At 33.8% G+C, this 27330-nt stretch overlaps 1 protein-coding gene across 1 annotated transcript in view; it reads right to left on the minus strand.

Moving 5' to 3' along the window:
- Positions 1–27330, minus strand: part of ARHGAP15 (Rho GTPase activating protein 15) — a 584899-nt gene that overhangs the window by 416301 nt on the left and 141268 nt on the right. The gene's annotated exons all lie outside the window — the stretch shown is intronic.

Here is a 27330-nt window from a genome sequence, read left to right on the forward strand (position 1 = left end):
TCTTTCTCATATTTGTCATCAAGATATTAAGGTTTTTTCTTACCCTAATGTACTATTTCATTTGAATAAAAATGGAATTTCCTTATATAAATTTCACAGTACACCCAATAATGTTACTGAGATTGTACTAATAGTTTTTAATGTAGAGATGGGGAAGAACTGTTTGCAAAAAAATTTTTTTTGAAAATTAAAAAGAAAATTCTTCATTAAAAATTTGATCTAGTTATATTCCATAAACTATTTTTATAATGAAATAAATTACTTATAAGATACACAATATACTTATTTAGAAAATATCTTAAAGAATAGACTATCAACTAGATTTATTTGATTGACATATTTTTGGCACTAAACAATATTTATATTTTTTAAATTACCCTTAATTTGTTTATAACAGTTGCTCAAATTCCATTTGTATAAAAGGACCAATTTTGCCTAAAGCACTGATATTCTACTCCTTATTTTACATTAAAGATTTGTTTTCTCCTATGAGTCCACTGACAAATAAAACATTGTAAAAAGGAGATTGGTTGTGTCTCAAGATCGATGTGTCTAAACTATTTGGATTTGATAATTTCATTACTATTAAAACTCGATTTTGATTTTGGAAATATTGTTTTTTTTTAAATGTATAGAAGAGCCAAGATTCGACCAACTTCATATGGTTTAAACAAGACTATGGATGTCCAAAAATAAAGCTTAATAAGCATAAAACTAATACTTTTAGCCCAAAGTGCTTTAAAAAGTTAAATGGACAAGCTATAAATAAGAAAGTGGATCTAGCATCTTGTGAATGTGCATATTTATCTCATAGTTTTATAATTACTTACAAAGAAATTGTTATATTTATCTTTATGGACATGGAATTATGTTTATCTTTACCAATTATGAAGGGTTAGATTATAAAATCCCAAGAGTTTATTTGTGGTCAAGTTCATGGTTTATTCAGTTGTGAATTTTCTCTTTGATAAATGGGTTGCTTTTGTGAAAGGGCAAGACTACTCTTCCTAAGTTCAAATGAAAGAATAGATATGCATAGATTACATGTTTTAGTTCAGCTATCAACTGGAAAAGGGTTGATATTTCACTACCTGAGAGAATTGAGAGTCATCTGCAAGCTGGAGAATGCCTGAGTCTCTTCTTTCAAGTATTTTTTTTTTGTTATAAAATCATAAAATAGAATTCCTTCCCACCTTCCATATTATCTGTGCCACTAAGTTAAATAAGTATTTTCACCAGAAATGCAGATTTACAGCCCAGAATTTCACACCACATTGGACTGAAATTTTCAAAAAGAATATAAAGTGTCAGAATTATTTTTAGTCAGACCAAGAAGTATTATTTATACCTTGCTATAGTTTTTTTTTTTTTTTATGTAAAAGCTTAACAAAAAATTAACTTGAAGAAAACAAGTAAAATCTGAATATCAGTTTCATGAAAGGTCTTCTTTAGCAATGTCTTGTGGGGTCAAGGGTGGTCATACTGATCATGGTCATGGTGACATTTTAAATGTAGAATCACACAGAAGGAATGAGGAAGAACTGATGGATATAGAACACCAAGAATGTATTCTACAGGCACTTGAAGGTCATTATCTCAAGTGATCATTTCAATATTCCTATGTAGGAGAAGTTATTAGATTCACTTGGTAGATGAAGAAACTGAGATTAGTGAGATTAAAATACATTTAAGGTTATGCTTTTGAATAAATAACAGAGTCTAGAACCAAACACAATTATATAGTAGAAACTCAAGTTCTAAACTTTTCACATATAATATTTGGTCAACATTTGATTGGATTAACCAAGCGGCATCATATTAACCACTTAAAACCTTTAAAGAACATTTTATCCATATCTATCTATCTATCTATCTATCTATCTATCTATCTATCTAATCATCTATCTCCATTTGTATATATATTCATGTAGATATACATAACCCATAAATTCACCATAACACTGTAACTCTTTGAAAACCACAAATGATGCTAAATTAGCATTAATCTATTTTTATTTTGAAACAATTTTGACTTTAAATATATCTTGTCATAGCTCTAAGAATGAAGATATTTTAAAGAGATAATGATGGCAGTATGTGTATCTTATCCATCTGTCAAGTGATCATAGTTGCCTATGGGGACATTTTTATATGTATAGCTAAAGCTTATAGTAAGTATACTGACTATTGCTTCGATTATTAAAAAAGTGATAAATTGATAAAGCTGAGAAATGGGTTCTTTTTATTATCTTATCTTTAGAACATATTATTATAGAGACATTTAACAGCTCTCTTTTGATAAGATCTAAAAATAAATAAATTGTGAAAGGAAGGCAATTATTAAAGTTCTGTTCACAGAAATTATATATTCTTGGTGTTTAGTTATTAGATATGGCACTCCAGGAACACCTAATTACCTCTTATCAAATTCACCCATTTAGAATTTGACCAAAAATTAGTCACTGGGGAAAATAAAAATGGCATTAAGAAACCAAAGGCATTGTTTTAGAGTTCATGTTGAAAGCTTAGCTCATGGACACAAGTGTAGTTGGACTTTAAGCACACATTTTTAAGGCTTTTTTCTCAATGTAGTTACTCTATCAATACAATGATGTAGTTGCTACACTTATTGGTTTGGTAATTCTCTGCTAGATATAGGTCCTGTAATATTTTTGATATATTACAGATAGCATTCTCATCTGTAATATATTAGGCTTCATTTATTGGTTTTCCTTGGGGCTGGAGTGATCATGCCTGGATTCTAGTCATTGGATTATAAGAGAATGAGATGTTTCCTGTTTGTGAGACAAAATTTTTAAGCAGCTGTTGTGCCCTTTCTGTACTCTCTCTTTATAAAGCAACCATGATGATAAGGCTCAGGAGCAAGGAGAGCCACAAGATGTAAGGGGCCAGGGTCCCGGAATCATTGCCTCTACAAGGGTAGAGGCAGAGAGCTGCTGATCCAAGAAACTCCAAACTCTGAATGTTTATAAGCATGTTGTAGTTAAAGATCAAATTGTTTTGGTTAAGCTATTATAATATGTGAGTCTATTCATTGTAACAAGGAGACACCAACTCATACATTTAGGATATTATGTAGATAACAAATAAATACTTAGAGATAACTTTAACACATATAAAATGAAATACACTCATCCCTTGACTTACAAGGTACTTTTTACATGAGTTTTTTTTTTTTTAATATGCAGTAAATACCCCTTTTACACAGACTTTTTACATGTGGTTTCCATTTACGTGATCTCATTTTATACAATTCTTTCTTTAAAAAGCATGGGTGACTACTGATATTTTTCAGGATTGATTTTACAAATGTTTACTGTAGAAGCTGAAAATTATATGAAGGAAAAATGTCTTCTTTTTAAAATACTTTTGCATAATGCACCAGGGTCATCCACACAATTTAGAACATCCCAATACAAAAGTTGTATATTTGCCATCAAACACAACTTCCTTGATCCAACCTTTAGATAAAGGCATTATTTTCACTTTTAAGTTTAATTACATTAAATAGAGTGTTAAGGATATTTTTAATAAACCTGAAGATAGTTGATCACTTATAGTTAGAGAAACCTGTAATTAATACACAATTTTAATTTATATTAAGAATATTGCTTTAGCTTTGAGTGCTATAAAGCCAATAACTTTAAACACTTGCTGGAAAGCAATATGGCCAGAAGTGATTGTACCAGGGAATATGATTCCAACTATAGAAGAATTAACTAGCACTATTAATTTATTAAATATATTTCAAGAAGAAGGGTCTGACAATTTAAATGTAGATGATAATGAATTACTGGTTGATCATGAATTAACTGATAATGAATTAATTCACTTAATATCTGAAGCCCATCCTGCCAATGAATATGGCAGTGACCTTGAACCAGTTTTATTCACTGCAGAAAATATTTACAAAGTTCTTCAATTGGCCACAAAACTGGAAACTGCAATTCTAGATATTGATCCAAACATCCATTGAGCTTTAAAATTTCAAAAAGATTTTTTAAATTGTTGCAGTGAATATTGAAGAATTTATGAAAACTTAGTAAAAAGATGGGGTTGGAGAAAGAGCATACAAAAACATAAACATAAATTGTCAAACATAAGTAGTAATTCCAAATATTTCAAGCAATGAGGATAGTGACTTTGTGCCAATTAAAAAGAAAAGGTTGATTGCTTTAGATTACAGTATAGACACTAACAGCAAATAAAATTTATTTTTTTTCCTGAAATTACATTAGGATTTTTTTGTGAAAATATGTGAATTAAATATTTTTATACATATCTGCCAATTTCTTTAGTATTTTTTTTGCACTGGTGGACTCTTTTTTATGCAATTTTCTTCCCTGGAGGAAGGAAAGATGCGTGGAACCAGTAATCAACGTAAATCGAAGGACAGGTGGCATATACAGTTTACTAAGTGTTAATAGGTGTGAAAAATTTATAATTGCGTAGGATAGAGTGTTACCTATTAATTCTGCCTCACCAAGGCCATACCTGATCCTGTCCTGTTTCACTTTAATCTTTCAATGTGCTAAATCTATTGTTCAAACTAAGTGGCGGGTTTCTATGTCTCACACTGGTACAAGCAGGCCTGGCCTCTTCCATGTAGGTAGTGGACTAATAACGCTCCTTTAAAAAGTTCCCAGACTTTCTGCCCCAAAGTGTTCAATTTCTTCCATTGAACAATAAACTTTCTGCTTTGTCTACAAAAAGTTCAATCATTTTCCCTTTATAATCCAAGAGTTTTTACTTATCAAGTGCTATTAAATAAAACTGTGTAAGATAGGAAGTGCTTTGTTCTGCACTGGCAAGGCTTTATAGACTTATTGCATAGGCGGGAGAAAAAAGACTTTCTAGGTTGATTTCTGTCTGAAAGATAACAACCCTTCCTCCTACCCCCCACTATGACTTAAACGCTATTTCCAAAATCTTCCATAAATATTTCCCCAGCAGATAGACCCCTTGTCTTCATTCGCCATAAAACAACTTTTTAAAAATGTCACTACTTGAGTTACCTGTTCATGAAGAACACTTGTTTTTCTATATAACTATATAACTTCAGGTCCTCATTCAAGGCCTATAAACATTTATTTTAGACATGATTTTAAGAAAATAATTTTATCAACCTAGAGCAAAATAGAAAGAAGAGATGAAATGTCACAGAATGAAACACCAACAGTAGAAAAGAGTGACAGATAAGTATGAGACTAAGGGGTAAAAAAATCTATATAAAAATATGAAAAAAAAACTCAGTGTAAGATTCAGTAATCTCCTACATTTCAATAAGCATCAAGGGCCAGTTTGAAATGAACTATAATAAATAATATATGTTCACAGTGGGAGGTCATCAAGAAAGCATTGTGGTAAATTATGTACATATAAGTCATGGTAAATTATGATTTCTGTCTAAAATACTGGATACTACTTGTTTAAAGAGGACATTCTCAGTTACTGGGAAAATATAACTACTCAAACACATTTTTCAGAGTGGAGAGATTTTACTCTCTCTCTCTCTCTCTTTTCTCTTTACATAGACTTATATAAAGCATTTTGCAGTGATTTTAATTACTGCAATATGTGTTTGTTCAATTATAATGGATAAGTTGTGTTTGTTATATTATAATGGATAAGTTGAGGAAATGAAACTTAATAATTCCTAAAGTATTTTTTAGATCGTGAACTAGAACTTAAGAAAACAGCATTTATTTCTCATTATATCAGACTCATCCTTAACCTTTCTCTTTCCTATTCTTATGATAAAAAACAATGAACCCAGTACTAGAAATGTGAATTAGCATAACAGTACATCCCAAAAAGATTCTTGCCACACACTAACTGTGTAACTCTGAGGAAATTACTTAACATCTTTGACATTCAATTACCACCTCTGTAAAACGGGAACAAAATTCTCATGGGGAGGTTGTGCATGTTAAATAAGATAATAAATATAAAACTAGTAGCACACTATGTGATGTACTATCTAATAATTTTTGAATTATTTTAATAATATAATTTACTGTGCAGCTATTTTGATACTAACTTCCCAAGTATTGAGATCCATGTACACTACTGCCATACATGTGATAAGATTAAGGCTATGCATGCGGATTTTACTAATATACTTTCTGATTAAAACTTGACTACTTTAAAAAGTAGTATGAAACTGTCTTAATAAGGACAGTCGGCTTGGATTTGCTAAAGTGAGATTCAGATCGGTTTAATGAGTTTAAGCTTGAAAAGTACCAATATGTCTTGGAAAATAATTATTAGAAATTTTCTTAATGGCACTAATTTTCCATTCACATGAATCAGGCTTAGTGAGGCTGTCATAATCATCTTGTAATGATACAAGTGGAAATTCTCAGAGATGATGTTATAATGATAAGGTAAAACAAAGTGCTGTCAGTAACACGGTGTGCTAAGAGGATAATAAAGAGTTTCAGTATTTTAAGATGCTAACTAGAGCTTACATCCATTTGAGGTGGCATCTTAACATTTCCTTACTACTAATTCTCCCACATGGAAATTCATAGCTGAGAGTGAAGTATCAACACCTGTATAGTAATATACACATGGATGAGGTATCTGAGGACAAGATGTGCTCTAAATCCAGAAGTGACGGAAAACAAATCAACTCTAGCTATCTATTTTTTGAAGCAATTGATAACCAGATATGTGCCAGGGAATATAAGAGACTTGCACTGGAGGCAACAATACCTATAAACCCAGAGTAATATAATTTAAGAATTAAAATGGTAAATTTATCAAGCAATAAAAGAATACGGAGAAATGGCTGGAACAAAAGGTAGAAATGAGATGCACTTATATGTGAAACAATTTAAAGAAAAAATCTATCTAAAATGGGTAATTAATTAACTTTTCTATGCTTCAAATTTCTCATCTGTTAATGAAAGATGACAATAGTGCATCATTTGTTACTAGAACCAAATGAGATGCTGTATGCAAAACATATGGCCTAGTAGTTGGCACTTAACTTAGCCCTCAATAACAGTGTTTGTTGTGAATATTTTTTTGTATTTGTTATATTCCCTTAACTGCATATAGATATGAAATACATGGAGGCTTTATGCTAAATATTTGGCCTGGGATGTATAACTTTATCTCAATAATTGTAGTTTTTCTTAGTTGCTATGGTTTAGAAGACATGCAGTTATAAAGAGAATTTTTATCCTTTTTCCTATAGTGCTTGTAAGACTGATGATGGCTTTTCTCACCATGTTTCTTGCACTCATCATAATGTGCCTGAAATAGAAAATGTACTGGTAAGAGAGACAGTCAACAGTGTTGCCTGAAAATGCTCTGAGTTGCTGCTAAAGACTAGAATGCTTTTCCACACATGGAGGGTAAAGAAGAACAAGGAAAAAATTATGGCCAGGCAGCTGGAGAAAAATCAGAATGACAGTGTCACAAAAGCCACCAAGCAGAGTTATCAAAAAGGCATCCACACTGTGGGCTGCTATAGGAAGGTGAAGATTTGGAAAGAGTCAACCATGTTCACTACTAAATACTGTCAACTCAGTCTGACTGCTCAAGTTCAATGCACTATTGATGGTGTGTGAACTTGTGATCTCTAGCACAGTAAGATCAATTACTTCCCAATTTTGTAATCTATCCACTTACTGTTATAACTACCCAATTATCAATATTATTGACTCGATGTGGGTTTAAGACCCCTCATTTGCTATTGCTACCTGTCAGACTTGCTATTATTGTTACAACAATAATAACAATTTGAATTTAGACAGATGTGTCTGATGACTCTTTGGAAAGGCTCTCCAAAAAGAGACAAGAGTATGTTTGAATTTCTTTTCACTTTGGACATTAGCTTTTTTAGTAGTAATATAATTATGCAAATAGAAGAAACACAAACAAACATATAGGCTAAAAACAAAAGACATATTCTATTAAAATCAGAGCTAGTGAAATCCCTATCTCATAGACCAAGAAGTTCCAAGATTTAGATGTGGTTTTCACTGAGCCTAACTCCCGATCCTGAGACTCCTAGGAAACTATCTGACCAGACTGCTTCTAGTTGGGAAGGTACTCTTAGGGTAGAAGTACACAGAAGCAGTTTAGTCTATTGTGCTATTACATTGAAAAGCTACTTCTAAATAATCATTCGTCTTCTACAACACCCAGCAATATGCTTATGAAAGCTGTTTTCTTTCTTATAACTACAGGTGTCAGATGCATCAAAAAAGCAGAAGTGCCCTTTCAGCTCTTCTAGGTGCCATTCCTTGTCAATTTCACGCTGCCTACAGCAACAGCATAATACTGAAAACAGCAATGATGTCACTGGAATTGCTCTACGATTGACAAAGAAGAACAGTAATAGTCAGAGGTGGTTCCTCTGAGAATTCAGAGCTCATTGGATGTGCTCCAGGGGCTCATCCCTTGATTTGAAGGAGGAATGCAGTGTTCTCTGTTTTGTTTTGTTTTGTTTTGTTTTGTTTTCAAAAGCAGAGATGAGAAGGGATATAGGATAAGGATGGTCAGTTACTCAAAAGGTACTTAAAAGCAGAACAGGCTGAATGCTCAGGTCTTGGTTAGGTTCTCTGTAACAAGTACTGGGGCCCAGGACATAATGGCAGTGAAGCACATTCCTTAACTCTCACACTTGTTGAAATGAGTAGAAGGTGGCATTTGTTTGGAAATCCTTCCCCAGTCTTTGTTCCCCAGAACCCAGTATTCATTTTCCTGCGCCTACATACGTAGCTCCTTAGATAAACACTACTACTGCAACAAATCATAGAGTGCCAGGCCTTACCAGATGGTTACACTGAATTAAAAATATATGCAAAAGTAAGTTCTAAAGTAAAAATGGATAAAGATATAACTCTCACTAATTCCCAAAATTGCCTTCTATTACAGCCATGCTGCTACAAATACTGTCTTTATCCACCCGAATCTTTATCATCCTTCTCCTTAGAAATCCTTTGCACTTCTCTATTTGTGAAATCCTGCCCACTTATTAAGGACCAGCTAAAATCTCCATCCTTCATGAACTCTTTCTTTATAATTCACGTGTAGGAATCCCACCCTTCTTAGAAATCCTATTGTCTACTGTTTATTTGTCCCTTAATCATGACTGTCCTTTTCAATCATTTCAGAATCTCTATCCTGCTCAACAAAATGTAATTCTTTCAGATTAGAGGCCATTTTAAAATTCTGACCTTCGCTGAGCCCATGACATGGATAAGTTAGAAAATATGCTATAGGGAAAAGAATGGGAGTCTGCAGGCTGGAAGTGAACTGCACAAAAATTATAACCTGTACAACCTGAGCCAAGTCTAATCAGAGAAAATTTCTTTCAGAAAGTAAGTGTTCCTCCCAATTTCCCCTTTTCTTTTTAAATATTTTTCTACCTTTTATGGGAGATAAAATATTCTAATAGAATTAGACTTCCTAGCTTTGACTCCAGGTTCTAAGTGATGTTTACCATATAGTTTTAAGGAATTTACTTACTTCTCTGTGCCTCAGTTTCCCCAACTATAAAATGGATGAGCTTAATAAAAACAATTGCCTTTAGCATCACCCTGAGTGTTAATTAAATTAACAAATATAAAGTGTTTTTTAAAGAATGCCTAAAACATAGTGAATGCTCAATAAATGCAGGTTATTATTCTGTTATAATTACCTTTCTTCTCGTTACCTTATTATTCAATTAAATTTCCCTCTGGTTTCTCTCTACTTAAGGTCACTTGTTTGAAAGCAGAGTACCACTGGCTGGAAACCAGGGATCTAGTACCCAGAGCTTTAGATTGGATGTTAGCTGACTCTTTAGTCACTTGTCAGTGCACCAGCCGAGGATTTTTCAGGAGTAATCTCTGATATTTCTGGATTGCTTTTGGCAGATGATAAAACACCAATTATGTGTGGTCCCCGTTGTACAGTACACACTTATTCCTGCAAAGTGGCTGTCCCCAAGACTACGCTTCCCAGACCTCTCCCTTTGCTTTTAAAAGTGAGTCATGTTCTTGACAATGAAACATAAGCAGAGGTGATGTGTGTCATTTCCAGGCAGGTATGACACTCCTCTTCTTCATTCCCCTTTCACTAGCTTGATGCAGATGCACATGGTGACCTTCAAAACCACATGTTAACAACACCGAGTCCCTGATTTACTACCTGCAGCAAAGCCGCCTGTAGTCAGCAATGCTCATGATGGACTTCAGAAGCATGAGAAATAAAATTCTATTATGTTACCTAGTGTTGAGTTTATTTGTTATACCAGCTAGAGTTAGCTTAACTAATTACTATGTTACCCACCAGTAAACTAAAACGAAGCTAACTCATCTGACCAAAAGTTAATTATTAACCCATAATATATCAAAGTTTCAGAAGCACCAAGTAAAACAGGCAGGCAGCAATGCTTTCCTACTTACTTAGTGCTTATATTCTCAGAAAATTGTTTTAAATTTGCATAGTAGCTTGCCAGTACTTCTCAACTCATCCACAAACTTACATGCTCTGGGTTCCAAACTAAGTGACATTTATAGCAAAAACTATCCTAGGATCTTCAAAAGTGTTTAATAAGATTCAGGTGTAGGGGAAGGGAAGGAAGACCTACGGAGAGATTATCCTTTATCATCATGACAAATACCAAAGGAGTTTTAGGAAGTTGAGTAAGACCAGTTTACCACTAAGTCCCAGTACTTTAATGAATTTCTATCAAATACACTTACATGGTTTATAAAGTAATACAAATAAATATGCTTGTTTTTGTTGTTGTCTCTACTTATAAGTATACAACTTTAAAACTGAATAGGCCAAAAAAGTAACACAAAGATTTTTCTTTGTGTTTTGTGTGTGTGTGTGTTAAGTATTTGTTATCAACTAATACCTAAACTCAGATTTGAATATAAATGACTTATCATCACACTATCCTTTTAACACTTAATATTTGTAACACATTTATTACTTTTTTCTCTCAGTACACCCAACCTTAAGACCCATATTTGAGTCACTTCAAGTCTCTGCCTTTCATCAAATGCTTGTAGAATTTTGCATCACTAACAAAGCCTGACATCTTTGATGCATGCACTGAGGTGGTTTAAAACTCTAACATCAGTGCTAATCTAACCTCTGCCAAAATTAATACAAATCATGATCTTGGTACAAAATTGATTTGTTTGAGAGTAGCCTTCATCAAGCACCTTCCCTCCCACATATATGAGTCTCAAGACAAGAATATAAGTGGAGATATACATATGCTATATATCTATATTTTTAACAGTTGTAAATCAAGGTAAGGATTCAACAAAATCATTTTTAAAACAATTTCATTTGTCGCAAGGACTAAATATCTCAATGCATGTTATGAGTTTGGAACCACACCTGGCACATAATGAGGACCCAATAAATGTTAGTTGCTATTTCTGTTGTTGCTATTGTTGACAATGATTACTTCCTTTCCTTAAGAGCATTACTTGATGAATAAATGACTCAGTGATTGATTATTGGGTCACAAGTCTTCTATGGACCCCAGGGTGCCCTCTTAATTAATGAAACAATGTCCAAGAGGGTAGCATCGATATCATCAGACCCGAATTGCATAGCAAAGCGACTATAATAAACAAAAGACTTTAGATACTGGAGCCTCCACAGGCATTAATTTCGCATAACTTTAAAAATGAGAAGTCTAAGATAATTTATTTAAATTTTACATTTATGTTTATATATGATAAGCTAAGTGAAATTTAAATGCTAAAGGAAGGTTTTGAATAAAAACACTGATTAAAATCAGCAATTCTGGTAGTGTTAGATTAATACTTTGGCTTAGTAATGTTATCACTTAAAACTAATGGGGTCAATATCTATTTCTAGAAACAATCAACAATAGCTCCTAAATTATAGTTGTGTTTCCTAGCATTGCTAAAATTAATGGTCTTGTAAAATTCCTATTATAAGAAAATATATTTCAAATACTGAAAGTTCTGCCATAAATTATTTTACATAAATAATTATTCTTAAAAATCAATAAGACTATTTTAAAGTTTTGGAAATAAAAAAGATTTTTAAAAAGTTGCTTTGGGAGCAATTTATGAAAAAAATGACCTTACTTTCTATTATAATAATTTTTAAAAGGACTGTCTTTTCTATTAAATTTTTTTAATTTAATTTTACAGGCTGTTACTCTATAAATAGAACGATCCATTTTAAATGGACAAGGTGAAGTATATAAATGACATTATTAGTGTTGCTACTAACAAGTTTTGAACTATGCATATTTACACATAAATAAAACCAAACCAAAGAGGATACCAATCTAGTGTAAATGAATAGCAGAGGTGGCATACCTATTATTCCTTTAGTTTAAGGTGTAAACGGATCAAAATAATTAAGTAATATTGGCATCTTCCTGAATTATATATTGAAAAATGCACTGATAAGTAAGTGATTTAACTTAAAAAAAAGTAACAATACTTACATAGAAACTATTAGATTTTTTCTAATGTTCTCTTTTTACAACATTCTGAGTTATGGACTGAAAGCTAATGTTACCCCAAATATCTGATGAAATTGGTAAATCATTGCAAAGCCAGGCAATGCTGTTTTAACATAAGAATAGAATGTGCTTATAGAACAGAAAATCCAAATGCTATTTATATTTGTTGTTATTAATTGTGGGGCACTTGGCTACAGGTGTGAGTTAGCAGCACTGAGAAATGGACATTTCTTTGAGAAGCAATTACAACTTTCCAAAACTGTTTTTGAATTCTTCCAGTTTCTAAAATATTTTTATTCTAAAATGTTAAAACATGCTGTGTCTATCTACCTAAATGAATTTCTAGTAATTTTGTCCAGTATCCAAGTACAACTCTTGAAGATATTGGATCCCTTTACCAATAATTTACTTTTTTGTGATAATCTCAGTTCCAGCTTTGATGGAAGAAGGGAGGGCTTTGGTGTTCCAGCCAAGAAGAGCAATAATAAAATGGGTAGATATAGAGAGCAGAGGTTCAAAATGAATCAATTTGAATTCAAATCAATTCATCCTCATTAAAACATTTAACTCACTCCACATTTGCCGAGTGCTAACCTGGGCCAGGTCTTAACAAAAAAAGGCAAGAAAGGAAGAAAAGAGGGTCCTGTCTGTGTTTCCTGACATCTTGCAGAGTGCTCCCTCTGATTTGCTATTGGAATGCTCTGAAGAGAACCCACCAGATAATAATGCATTGTAGTTCTTTAGAATTAGGGAAAAGCTTATTTCATGGTGTGAAGGTTAATTTTGCAACAACTTCACTGTCCAAGGCGTGTCCAGATTAAACGCTATTTCCAATTGTGTCCAGTGAGGGTGTTTCTGGATGAGATTAGCTTTCGAGTTGGTGGGCTCAGCAAAGCAGTCCCTGCTCTCCAATGAAAGTGGCATTTCTTAATCCACTGAGGGCATAGAAAGAACGAAAGGTGAAAGAAGGTGAAATTTATCCTTTTCTGCTATCTCACTGTTGATCAGGGACATCTCATTTTATCTTCTCCTGTCCTGGAAATGGGATTTACATCAGGTCTTTGAACTTGAACTGAATTACACCGCTGGCTTTCCTGGGTCTCTGACTTGCTAATGGCAGATCATGGGACTTCTCAGACTCTGTAAACGCTTGAGCCAATTCCTCATAATAAATTGATCTCTCTCTCTCTCTCTTTCATCTCTGTCTGTGTCTCTGTTTCAGCTTCTATCTCCTCCCTCGCCCCCATCCCGCACACACAGAGAACAAGTCCTTGAATAACGAATGTTCTTTCATTCAATGTCATTTCATTATAATGTTAATGAGATGCAGTAGGAACTCCATTCATTTATATCAATAAGCCTATGGTAAAACCAGTTTTGTTACATGTTGTCTCACTTAAAGTCACAGAACCTATTGACAACATTAAGTGAGAACTCACTGTATATATGCTTACATTTTTATAGATATACTTACATATTTAGCATCCTACTAGTTCTCTTGGAGAACAATAGATATAGATGATAGATATAGATAGATAGAGATAGATTAGATATAGATATATAGATATAGATATAGATTCAATATAGATATAGATATAGACATTGACATAGACATAGACATAGGCACAGATTTAGACAATTCTTGAAAAAAGATCATTTGATTTTGAACTACCATATAAAAATGCTTTGCCATTTTTTTAACATTAACAAAACAAAACGAACAAAACACATAGGTATGTGTGTGTATGTGTGCATGCCTGCTGCTTTTTTCATACAGTTTGAAACACCTTGAGGTCAGGCAGAGTGTCTTATGTATCTTCACAGACTCTGTTGTCCTCTCTAGTACCCAAATATTTAATCTAGACCTTACATACTAAGCCTTTAATATAATTTTGTGAATGCACTGAATTCAGTTAACCAGTTGATTTGATATATTTTTGATAGAAACTGTCAAGCCATGTCAAAATTATGTAGGTTTTCTCTGTTGCTCTCATTAATATTTCCGTACCTTTTTTTGCTTAGACTTTGGGCCTTTCATTAAGATCTGCTCAATACCATTTTCAAACCACAGTTGTGTTTTTCCTCGTGCTGATAATCTCACTGGCAACTTTGTAATTCCCTGTGTGCTTCCTTCTCTCTGTCGTTCAAGGCCTCTCAGACAAATCATTCATAGTCTTTGAGGATGTCAACCCTGAGCTGATGCTGTTATCTGCTGCCACCCCAGCTATTTTAAATTACCTCTCCAATAACCTCTGTGTTTCTGTGACTTTCAAATGCTTTTATTTCTTCAGTCCTATCCACTACAGCCACTTACTACTAAAACCATTCGAATCTTATGAAGTAATTACCAGAATAGTTCACTCTCCACATTCTCAAGCTTAAAGACTTTCTGTGTTGTGTATCCATCATTCAAGTTGACTACACTAATAGAGAGGTCACAAACTGAAAGTGTATAGGCTAAAACACAAATCAGAGGTGTGTTTTATTTGACCCACATCATGCAAAAAATTTTTAAAATTATCTGCTAATATTTAAAATCAAGAGAGTTCATGTAAAAATCCAGATTTCTGGCTTCTAAAAAACCCAAAGATTTGGCAATTTTGTTCTATATTTCTACATGCATGATCTTTCTATAGTTGAAAAGCGGCCGTTTTTTCTTTTCTTTTTTCTTTTTTTCAGTTGGGAAAAGATAGTTTTCTGTCTGCCTTGAGTTTGATTGTCACTTGGTACCTGTCACCTTACACTCTGACAATTTCATGAATTATTCCAATTGGTTGTAAAGTCCTTAAAAGTAGTACCAAAATTATTTATGCCTCTGTAGCTCAAGTACCTGAAGCCATCTGAGTATCTAATATAGGCGATTCATTTAGGTATTTTTTTCAAAGCTTATTGTGAGTGACTATTTGAATGAATCAGACTGACTAGTTATTTGATGCCATGTGGTATATGAAGACTAGCAAAATTTAGCAGCTGTGAAATAATTCTTCTTTCTTCTCTTTTTATTTTTCTTTTGACTTCACCTTAGGGTTTGTGAAAGCCACTACATAAGAATTAAAAGGACAAGTAATAGAGACAAGACACCATACTTTTGTTAAGAGGGTCCAGGATTTAAGGTTTCTTTACTTGTCCTTTATATAAACATCTCAGAACAAATGAAAACCTACTGAGGCTACATGTCGTAATTCCTGGGCCCATTTGGATGTGATAAGAGGGAAGACGCCACGAATCTCTGTAGTCTAAGTCTTTTCCAACCAGGGTTTTCAGACCTGTGAACTGCTATCGTGTGTACTGCTTTCCACAAAGATTTAAAATTCATTGAACAGACAAAGTGTATATTTAATACTCACATGAGGGAATACAGAATGCCTTTCAATACATCAAACTCCTAAACCTTTTACATCCTTCATTTTTAAGCTACATGGATTTTGATTTGTTCAATTTTAAAAATATTCTGAAGCCTAGTCAATCTAACAGTAAAAAGCACTGTTGCACAGTAAGAAATCAAGAAATACAATTCAGCAAACCTGGTATAGTTGGTCCCCAGGGAAGCTTTTTTCCAATTCGGTTTGTCATAGCCCAGATCCATCATGTCATGCTAGCCTAACTTACTACTACTGTCTTTCATTTTTTTCCCCTTTTTTGGCACACTCCAACTATTTTCTGTTAAACTAGTGCTGTCACAAGAAAACATATAAAAATGCTCTTTTGCAAACACTCTGTTTGGTTCTCTCCTGAACTCTCCAGGGCTACGGATTTCTTTCACTGTCTTCATCAGGGGTGAATGTTGACAGATCAGTGAACCTTACTGGTGGTAGTGACAGGCTTGATGCTGTTTTGTACAAGGTAGAGAAAAAAATAATAATAATAAAAAAAAATCATTTCTGTGCCTTGCATCTAGAAGGTCCCTGATTCAACAACAAAGGCTTATGTTCAAAGATGATTAGCTTAAAGGCATTTCAGAGATTTCTGATTGTAGCAGCAGTTGGGTGTCTTGCTACTAGGTGAAATATGCATTCCCCTGAGAACAAAGGCAGCAGCAATCTTCTTCTGCTGAGATGGCACCTTTAATAATTCCATGTATTTATCAGTATTTGTGTCAAGATCTTAGGGATTTTGCCCTTCAGGTGAAGCTAAGAGTAGATGAAGTGAATAGGGTCTTAAACAGTCCTCTAAGGTGTCTGTAGAGAAAAAAAAATCACGTCCCAAGGTGTCTAGGAGAATGAGAAGAAAATATTCTTGTGGATGAAAATGTACACAGCACAGAAAAATAGCTCCAAGCTTTCTAAAGGGGAAAGTGAATAGCCTTTAGGTTATTCATAAAATCTAAGATAAGCTATGGTTTAAAAAAAATTGTGCAGCATGATTTTTTTAAGTTAGAATCAAGTAAATCTAAAGAAACATATCTTTTTAAAAAGTTAGAAATGAAAAATAGGTAAACTTATTTTTCAAATAAAATCAACAAACTCGGTATGTGCTGTTGCCATGGATTTTTCCTGCATATCCATTCTGCATTTTGTATACGTGACTTCAGAGGAAAAATGGTTGGTCTGCAGTTAGGAGGTGTAGGATGTACACAAAACTTAACTGAATGTGCATATATATGAGTGACACTCTCCCCATGGCCTGTGGCCTAGCATGACACTTTCCAACACCATCCGAGGCAGATTCATGTGCTATTGCATCATGTGGCACTTTTTCCCACGTGGGCTTGCGATGGGCTTGGTTCTTTGCGCTTCTCATCAATGCAAAGAGCATTCACACAATGTATGCAAAGGTGTACGAGTTTCAGAACCATCAAAATGCCAAGGACTTGAGGAGATCATCTTTCTCATAACGACTTCGATACAGTCTCCCAAAGTTTGAAAAGATCAGAAATTCAATTTTCGGAAATGGACACTAAGCAAAGCATCCCTCCCTAGGCACAGGGAGGGATGCTTCCAACGAGGTGGCCTCCAACGAGTAAGGTAAATCTAGGGTTTAGCCTCCCCTGGAGAGCCGTACCGAGCAAAAATCTCAGACACTGTTTTAAATTGGATAAGAATTCCATGGGAGTATTCTCCTCTTTGTTTTGGAAGCAAACTTTCAATGATACATCTAGGATAGCAGTCCTTTTCAGAGTGACAAGCTGATGTCCTAAAGTGAGATTTCAAGTCTACAGTGAAGTCAAGCAGAAACAAAAGGTGGATTCTGAGAAAGGAAGAAAACACTTTCCATAAGTAACTACAAAGCCAGGTAATTAAATTAAGACTGATCTCTTCTAACGTCTTTTGGAAACATTTTTCATTGAAGTCAGAAGCAAACTTCCCCCCTAATGACTAATATAATTTATATTGTTATTAGATAAGTAATATATTGACATTAAAGAAAAAATGCTATATAAACTATATGGCCAGGCAATTACAGTAATACAGAGTAGGCTTATGCCAGTTGAGGGAGTAGAACTACATATTTGTTCAGTACAGTATTCCATTCTCAAAAATTTTGGCCAAGTCACTCCACTTCTAGAACTTTGGACACTTAAGAATTAAAAATTTACAGTTCAGAATGAGCTCTACACACTTGACTATATATTAAAAAGAACAACAAGAAACTAAGGTTGTCCTGCCTATTTCCATTTTACTAAAACCTTCAATCCTACATAGCTATTGAAGTTCCCTTTTCCCTGTACTCTCCTCACAAAACCACAGCAAACTTTCTGTTGGAGTAAATAAAAGGCAGCAGTAAATTTACTTCTATAGAAATTCATTACATGTATATACACGTATATGTGCACTTACATGCATAAGCATATGTGCACTTACATGCATAAGCATATATGGACAGGATTAAGCAAATGCTCAGACAAAGCTGAGGATACCAGGGTCATATTAAAAAGAGAAACTCTAAAATTTTTAATTGTCACATTTACATTAACCTCATGTATTATATGTATGCAAAATAGATAGAGGAAAAGAGATTGGATCAGAAACTGGCAGAGTAGATCGACTCTATTAGAAAGAAAGCTCTGGGCTGGGATTCTGAAGCCAGGGATTCAGGCTTTGGTTCTGCATTTCTTTTCTAGATGTGTGATGAAGATGGTCATTCACCTCCATGAAATTCTTATAATACTACTTTTCACAATAGCCATTGTGTGGTTTAAATGTTGAAGTGCATGTGAAAACACTTTAAAACGCAAGTACACTTGGCAAATGTAAATGAGAAAGATTAAATCACAACACTGAAATTTTGTTCAAAAAGTTATGGGGTATTTGGAAAAGACATTTTTCTTTCATAATTTTGTGCATCATGAATTTTCATTTCAGATTTCAGGGGATTTTTAAGTTTTTGTTAAAGTCAACATTTAAAAATATTGTGTGGATGTAAAATTATTTTATCCACACTTAAAGGGTATATAATGGTTTGATGTTTCAGTTTTCATGTTTAAGTCTTATTCAAACACACTAAAAATAGAGTTTTATTAGGACTGGCAAGAATGATACCAACATATATTCATGGACTTATTCCATCTGCATGGAATATGTAGATCTCACTCTAAATATAGACGTTCAGTGTTCTGAAATGCTTGCGCTTTGGAAATCTGAAGTACAATAAACTGATACTGCATTAACTTGGAAATTTTGTTTCTCAGTTTAAAAAACATGCATCTTCTCAAAAATATTAGATGTTTTCAAATTTAAAAAGTTAATGCATACAGATCAATGACAACTCTGAAAAAATTCAAGAGCCCTTATACCATGGTATTTCATATAATGTATTTTCCATTTTCATTATTAAGATATTTCTAATCAAACCCATTTGCCCCTTGATCTGAATAAGAAGTTATTTGAACATAAAAGACTATTTCTAAAGCACATACACACAAAATACAAATTAGGTATTATTTACTCAGTCACTCAGCTAACTTATAATTAACATGGATTTGCACTGGTAGTTTGAGTATTTAACTATATAATCTTAACCAGATTTTGGTATGCTTATACTTTTCATTTCTTTTATGTTTAAAAAATACTCTTTATAGTATATTGAAAAAAATATTGAATTAATTAAGTTTCACAGTTCTCTAATTTTCTCAATCAGTATTCAGTTCACAAGTAACAGCCCTAAGTGTAGAGGTACATAATCAAATTTTAAAAGTTTTGTAAGTAACCACTGGATGAATTTAATGTACTTAATTTCATCGGCACGTTTTTTGATGTGTTAAGACATCTTGTCACAAAATTGTTTATGTCATTGGTATAATATATATCTTTGAATCAACCTCCAAAAGTCTAACTTGAGAAGTCTATATTTATTTCCAAAAGTTTGTTAGAATAATTTCTTTATGTTAAACCCAAATGTACATTATTTCTAAAATATTAAAAGAACAAAGTAAGAATTAGAGGCATGTGGACTGCATATTCATTGAAATCTACTAGTCTTAGGCTGGGAATTTGTTTTTCAGCCTAGGAGAACCCTGAAGGAAAGAAATATAATCTATGGCTTATTTTCAAAGAATCAAGATCACCTTTTGTAGTTCCTGGCTACTTTTGCTCACTGATTTAGAATGTGTGATATTGAAGTTCAGGTTTATGGGTTTTAGCTCAAAGTCAGCTTTCTCACTGATTAAATTAGTTAAGTCTATTTTTCTAGAATACTATGCTAAGTGGCTCAAGATCTTGGGATGACTGGAATAGCTCCACTCTGTTGGGCTGGATTTGTTAGCCCTCTCATCATCATCATAACTGAGATCATCTATGTACAGGTTACCTTTCCCTTATTTCTATTTTTTCTATTTGCCTTTTAGTTTAGTGCCTGTATTATTGTCACAAATTTGCAGCTCTCAGAAAAGATACGCTCATATATAAGCTTCTTGTGGCTTTCACGGAGTTAGTTAAATTTTAACAGTTAACAGAATTTAAACAATTGGGTCACTACAAAAATCAAGACTTATTTATTTATTCATTTTAAAAAACGGGATCTGGAAAAAGTGGGCCTGCTCTTCTATATGGTGACCATTAGATGGCTCAGTAATAAGGGGCCAAGGCTCCAGGTCCATTGAGCTGCATCTTTCCTACTGTAATCCCATAAATTTAACTCCTGGCTCTGGTATACATTTGAGTTGTTTTCATCCTTGTGCCCTGGTCCAAGGTTTCAAGTATGAGTGATTGGAAACATGTTCCTTTTCTTGAAAATAAAAAGGAAAATCTGGAGAATGAGGTAGTTTTGGGGTGAAATGAAGGATTCAAAATGTTTATTTGGAAGAAAGGGTGAGTCTTCAAAGTAGAAATATCCAGTGAACAACTGGAAATAAATGACTAGTGCTTATATGAAGGGGATTGGCGATAGAGATTTTGAAATCATTCAAGTAAAGGCAGAGCTGAAGCCATGAAAATGGATGAGTTCTCTGACAGAGAAATTAGATAGCAAGAAGAATAAAAGAGCAATAGCTGAACATGGGGAAATATTCCCAATTGTCATGCAGGCAGAGAAAAAGAACCTAATGGGAAAGCAAAGTTTAAAGAGAAAGAATGATAAAAACCTACAGTATTATTGGCTCAAATTTATTGGCATTTTTTAACATGGAAAAAAAAAGATAAGTATGCATAAAATTTATGGCAAACAGTTAAAGGTATAACATTTTTACAGGTAGGGGCAAAATGGCTTGGTACCTCAGCATAACAACAGCATAAAGCCCATCAGGACACTTAGCCTAAATCTTGATCTGCAAAAAAGGCCGATAGTATTGGACACAATAGGCAGAGAACTAAACATATTTTTGAGTATGTCAATACATACAATAGGATATTATAAGAATAGAAACATTCATTGTGCCTTCTTTTAGTAAAATTAATTTTTAACTATCTGAATTGAATTGTTTCGCTTTCTTTAAGTTTTTGACAACAGATTGATCACTTTTATTTTAAACATAGCACTTACATTTATAAAAGATTGGGATGTAGTTCCTTACTTGTCCCTTAATTTTTTACTTTCTCATCTTGGCAGTTTCAAACGAAATAGTGTACATTGAGAAAAACGGTGAGAACAGAACAGTGTGAAATTATTGATCTCTTGCCTTGTGAAGTTTCACAAGTCCTTGCAAAAATTTACAAGTTTGCCGCAGGGCAAAATTTGATCATTTTAGACAGGGATTGAATATTTTGCCTTGAAAAATGTTAGCAAAAAATCTCCTGGGGGTGAAATCACAAATTGTCAAATCATTTGGGCATAGAAAGTCATCAACTTTATGTGGTGAGTGGCAATTTATACTCTATGCTTAGCTTTCATGGAAAACAATGACAAATCTAGAATCAATACTCCTAAATGATCTGCTCCCAACAAGAACTGATTGTTTTCGCTGGACTGTATTGAAGAGCTGGCTACAGTGTAATACCAGGGGAGATCAACAGGAGGCAGCACTGAATGACACATAAAATAAAGAAGGAGGCTGAACCAGGAGAGGGTCAAGCTTCTAAGTAGTGTGCCAGGATTAGAAAGAGCACAGGATTTGATGACAGACAGATCTCGGTTCGAATTTTGCTCCTGCCATTGATTAGCTATGTGAAATCTGATAGGTTACTTAGCCTCTCTGAATTCCTGTTTTCTCAATCAAAATGAGAGAATTAATATTTACCTAATAATGATGTTGAATAATGACAGGTAAATGTTTGTCTTGTAAATGGCATTTTTATTATTGTTGTATCATTATTAAAATCATTATTTTAAAGCAGTAGGAGTTCTATAGGAGGGCAGATTGAAAGTTTATATACTTCTCTTTAGGAAATTGAAATTTACATACATCATAAATTATATTCATGAATTCAAAAATTTATTTACAGGTACAAGAGGACTGGAAATGCAATTTTAAAGAGATAACTAAAAGTTGCTAAAATTAAGAGCTACTAAAAGAAGTCTTTTTTCGCAGTAGATGACAACCTTATTGGATTCCTTCTATCGCAATTTCATTTAGTCAGAAAGTGAAGAAGTTACATACGCTTATGAATACTGGATTCATAGACAACTTTAAAAATATTTTTGGCTAGGTAACACTTTCACATAGTTCAGCTATAAAAAAAAAGCATTAAAGAAGGAATAAAGTTAGAAGTTTTTCTCTCTTCCTTATCTCAATAGCAGGATTAAAAAAAAAAAAGAAGAAACTAGACTATCTGGAGTCCATCGCTGCTACTAAAAATGTGGTACTTGAAACACAGGTACATTTTAATAAAATATGTTAGTCAGTAGGTGGCTACTGGCCATTTCATTAAGATAATGATGTACCATCGTTAATGGCTGGTCATTGCGAAGAGAATCTGCAGCTTCATTATAGCTTTCGAGAAGTTGGGCCCATGTTTTCTTTGGAAGAATTGTGATTTGTAGGATGCTTTCTTTAGTTTCACTTCCATTTAGCTGTTACTTCCTACACAAACTGTCTCAGAGCTTCATGATGTGTCTCTATTTTTAAACAAATATTCTTAATTGCAAAAAAAGTCTTAACAGTAAGTAAATATTGTTCTACTTCTATGTTATATTCTAACATTCTTGATCTTGACTCGCTGCTTAGAATTTTTCATATAAGAGAATTTATCTGAGCTCTAGGTCCTCTTATATTAATACAGTCTAATGTTATCTTGTGATTACTATTCTTCCTACGTGTATATTTTACATATTTTGAAAATCTGGAGTTAATATTTAATATTTTCTACATTTTAACTTTTCTTCATCACATGCATAGCAGAATGATCGATATCAAGAACTCTACAGATGGAATGCCCTAGTTCTAAGCCTGACTTTTATTCTTTAATAATTAAATGACCTTGGGCAAGTGACCGAACCTCTCTGGGCCTTACTTTTCTTTTTTGTAAAATGGGTATAATAATTGGAGATGTTCTAGGTGTTAAATCAGTAAATATAAGTAAAAAGTCCTTAATGTCTAGTGTATAGTAAGTATAAGAATTAGTTCTATAACCTTTGTGTTGCAAATACATCCACTACAGTTATTTCTTCTAGCAAAAAAAGGAGGGTGCTCTTTTTATACTTGTTGTCTCCTTGAATCAAAAACTAAAATGTGGATACTTTCTTATAAATTGTTGGATATTCATTTTTTGATGGAGTAGGATATGTTTGAATATCAAAACCATAATGTTCCCTTCTGAAACCAACTCATCAAATCCTTGATTAAATTCTTAAAACTTAGATTTTTTAGGTTAGTCCTGGCATCCCTCTTGGCTGTGAATGTTTGAAAAGAAGATGCTATAGACACAGTACCTTTGGGATGAATGAAGCTGGCATTACTAGGGCCAGTCATGTTAGCACTATAGGGAAAGAAATATTTCTATCTTCTCCCATGCCAACTCCATCTCCTCCCACTTTCATTTTCAGCTTCTACCAAGTGGGAAAGAGTTTATGATCAGAAAGGTGAGAGCCTATTACACGACTTATGCCAATGGATGGTGTTGCCAAGTCTTAAAATCACTCTTTCATCTCTTTTTTCTCTCTTATTTCTTTTCCCCTTGTTCCTTCTATCATTTCTCCAAATGATAAGTGGACTTAGATATGACCTGAGTCTTGATTTTCTATTCCATGTAATACTTCTGTCAAAGTGAAAGCACATGCCCTTTTCCCCTTTTCTTGCTTCTTTTCTTACTGAGCTGCTAGTTCATGAAAGCTAGCTGCCTAAGCAAGTTAGAATGAGTTACAGAGTAAAACCCCATACCTGTTTCTCTTTTTCCTTTAGAACTAGAAATATGAGGAAAATAAGCAATGTTTTTTAAGAGAATAAAATTATGAATACCAGATTCAGATAAAATTCTATGAGTATGTTTTTGCTTTGAAGAAAGTCTTTTGATTTCTGAAGAATTGTAGGTTGAATTTATTTCTAGAAAGAGTGAATGATTCAGTTATCAAAAACTGATCAAAAATGATTGGGGAGATCTAACAAACATCGACGTCGACAGCAGCCGCCACTTCCCAGGCTCTGTAGTGGTCCCAGTGACTCACTTGCTTCACAATATGCTGTGGGAAAAGAGGCCTTGCTGCCCTTGCAACGAGCTTCCATGCCCTTGGGATGCAGATTTGTTAACATCGAGTCACAGGTGCAGTCATTAAGTCACACAAGGAGTTGCTAACTGAATTTCTAAACTAGAAACCATCATTGTTAGAGTTAACAAAGGTGTTTAATATTTAATAAAGCAAATTAAAAGTCAAGCATAGTAAACCTTTGTAAAATGGAGTAGAGGTAGATAAAAGTGGAGAAATTTCAAGTGTATAACTAAAACTGAGGATCCTAGAAGAAAATAAGAAATAGGGCTCTGTGACCTAAATAGGAAAACCTATTGCTTTAACAAGGTATTTAAGTGTAAATTATTTCACAAGGTATATAGGAGAATGAATACAGACTATGCCCTCAATTTGTCTTCTTTCTATGTCCAAAATGATCTGACTTTGTCCATTTTTATTGCAAACATTTCTTTCCTCTTGTACAAACTCGAGTAAGCTCTGAACAATTTGGTGTATTCAAAACAAGACTCAGTTTTAATTCGGGTGTCTTATGTTTGAGAACCAGTTCTAAACTCAGGAGTGAAGGCTCGATGAGCTCCCAGGGAAGGAAGATAAGTAAGAACTGCTGGGATTAGAATATGCTTTATGGAAGAAATCAGAATTGAGTGTGGCCTCAAAAACTGGCCTAGGTCACAGTCTTCAATCTAATCATGGCTTGTTTTTTACAAATGTAACCAGATTACAGCATGCACACTAATTTGCAAAGCAACACTCGGAAATATTCAGAGAAACTCAGGAATCACAGGCAGTTCCCATCATTGATAGCAATACTTGAAAATCTTTTCTTTGAATGCAACTACTTGAGAATGAGAAGGGTCTCACATGATGAATTAAAATCCACTAAATTGGCACTTCAGTGGAATTCATAAGAGGAAAAAATTTTAGAAGTATGGACTGTCCATAAAAGAGACAGTGGTTCATTCTTCCCTAGAAATAATAACATCTTTTACACATGCCACTTCTCTCTGAGGAGCTTTAAATACTTTATCTAATTAATCCTCCCAGCTTCCCAGAGAGTTAGATAGGGGGGCAGGTATTATTATCTGAATTTAGCAGTTGTAGAAATTAAAGTATTCTGATTAAGTGACCTAGGTAGGAGGCAGCATTTGCACTTAAATAAGTGGACTATAAATTCTCTGCTATTTGCGTAAAAAGAACACCTACAATGTATATTAAATCTTCCTTCTTTTAACCCATCCTACATGTAGTCTGGCAAAAAAAAAAAAAGTCTTCAGTGTTGCTAGGTACAAAGAACAAAATATCTATAACTCAAAATGTGACTTTGAATTTAGCAGTGGTTTCTGGGCCAAGAAGCTAGAGGTTATTTTTATTAAACTATAAATAAGAAGATTTCTTGTATTTTTAAATTGCTGTAGTAGTCAATTTAGTATTATTTAAACAGTGGAATGTGCATTGTGAGTACCACAATATAAATATCTGAGGGGCCATGGAACTCCACATTCAGGCATGGAAGGAAACCTGCATTTAGACTAGGTAATTAGACACTCAGAGTAGGAAACATGAAAGGCAGTAGATAATGACCACGAACAGAGTCTAAAAGAGGGGACTAAGACAGCAGGCACTGTGTTATCTACTCAAAAGTCACTTTACTTTTTTCTTCACAGGTAGGAATCAGTGTTCAGGGGCGATATTACTCCTCGCTTGTAAATCATAGCACCCCATTTCTCTTTCACGTTATTGTGCAGGGTTGGACTCATGTCCAGTTCTGTCCAGTGAGACACAAAGGGGGAGGGCATCTGGGGGTGGCTTCATTGATCTTCAAGAGGTGCAAGAAAGAATTCTCTAATTTATTTTAACTTTGTCAGATCTTCATGGGTTATCTGGACCAGCAATAGCAAACATGTGGCCATGAGTTAGACAAGGAGACATGGTAGATGGCAGGACAGGAAGAAGGAATGACTGTGACTATATATTTGATAACATCATTAAATTATTGAAATCTCTGGAGCTGGGTTTTTTTGGTTTTTGTTTTTTTTTTGTTATTTTATTTTATTATTTTCTTTTTGGTACTTTCTTTCTACATGAGATAAAATTTCTATATCATTTAGTATAGAAATGTTGGGTTTCTACAGAGATGAGCTGTCACTAATGTGACCTGAAAGGCATTGTTTCCAGAATTATTTCTATGTCATTACTTCTGGTGGAGTTTCAGGATTGCTAGTATCCCACAGTGTAAAAATATTGAGATAATGAGCACAAGGTTTGTGAGATGCCAAAGATACATAAACTGTACCCATAATTTCCTCACTGGGTGGAAAAATATTGTCTGTATTTTTCCCTAAATAAATCACATGGAACACACTGGAGAGGTAGAGGCCCCTACAAATCTATTGTCAATGGGATGGAAAGACTGTGATGCAGAGATAGAATTTGAAGAAATCATGGTCTATTTTACCCTGGACCTAAAGAATAAACCAAAGATTATCTGGATGATAAAAATGAATGTTGCATCCACAATACATCATGTAGGTCTATATGGCCTATGAAAGAATGAATTTAATTAACAAAACAAGACAGTATGGATTTGTCCTATTGTCTTGCTGCTTGAAAATTCTTTGAGAAAGGTGCCCAAAGATGGCTGATAGCTTAAGATTTAAAAGTTCTCCCTGTCTAAATGCCCAGACAGACCACCCATCCATGGGTCAAGAACATACATAATTCTAGGGCATGGAAGGTACATTCTGAATCCCCACGTGAGTTCCTGAGTCTATCTACCTCTTATTCATTTTTCAAACCGTAAACAAGCCATGTCTGCCAGTTACACTAAACAAATAAGCAACAAATGA

This window comes from Rousettus aegyptiacus, unplaced genomic scaffold (assembly GCF_014176215.1).
Source record: "Rousettus aegyptiacus isolate mRouAeg1 unplaced genomic scaffold, mRouAeg1.p scaffold_m13_p_2, whole genome shotgun sequence".
Classification (NCBI taxonomy): domain Eukaryota; kingdom Metazoa; phylum Chordata; class Mammalia; order Chiroptera; family Pteropodidae; genus Rousettus; species Rousettus aegyptiacus.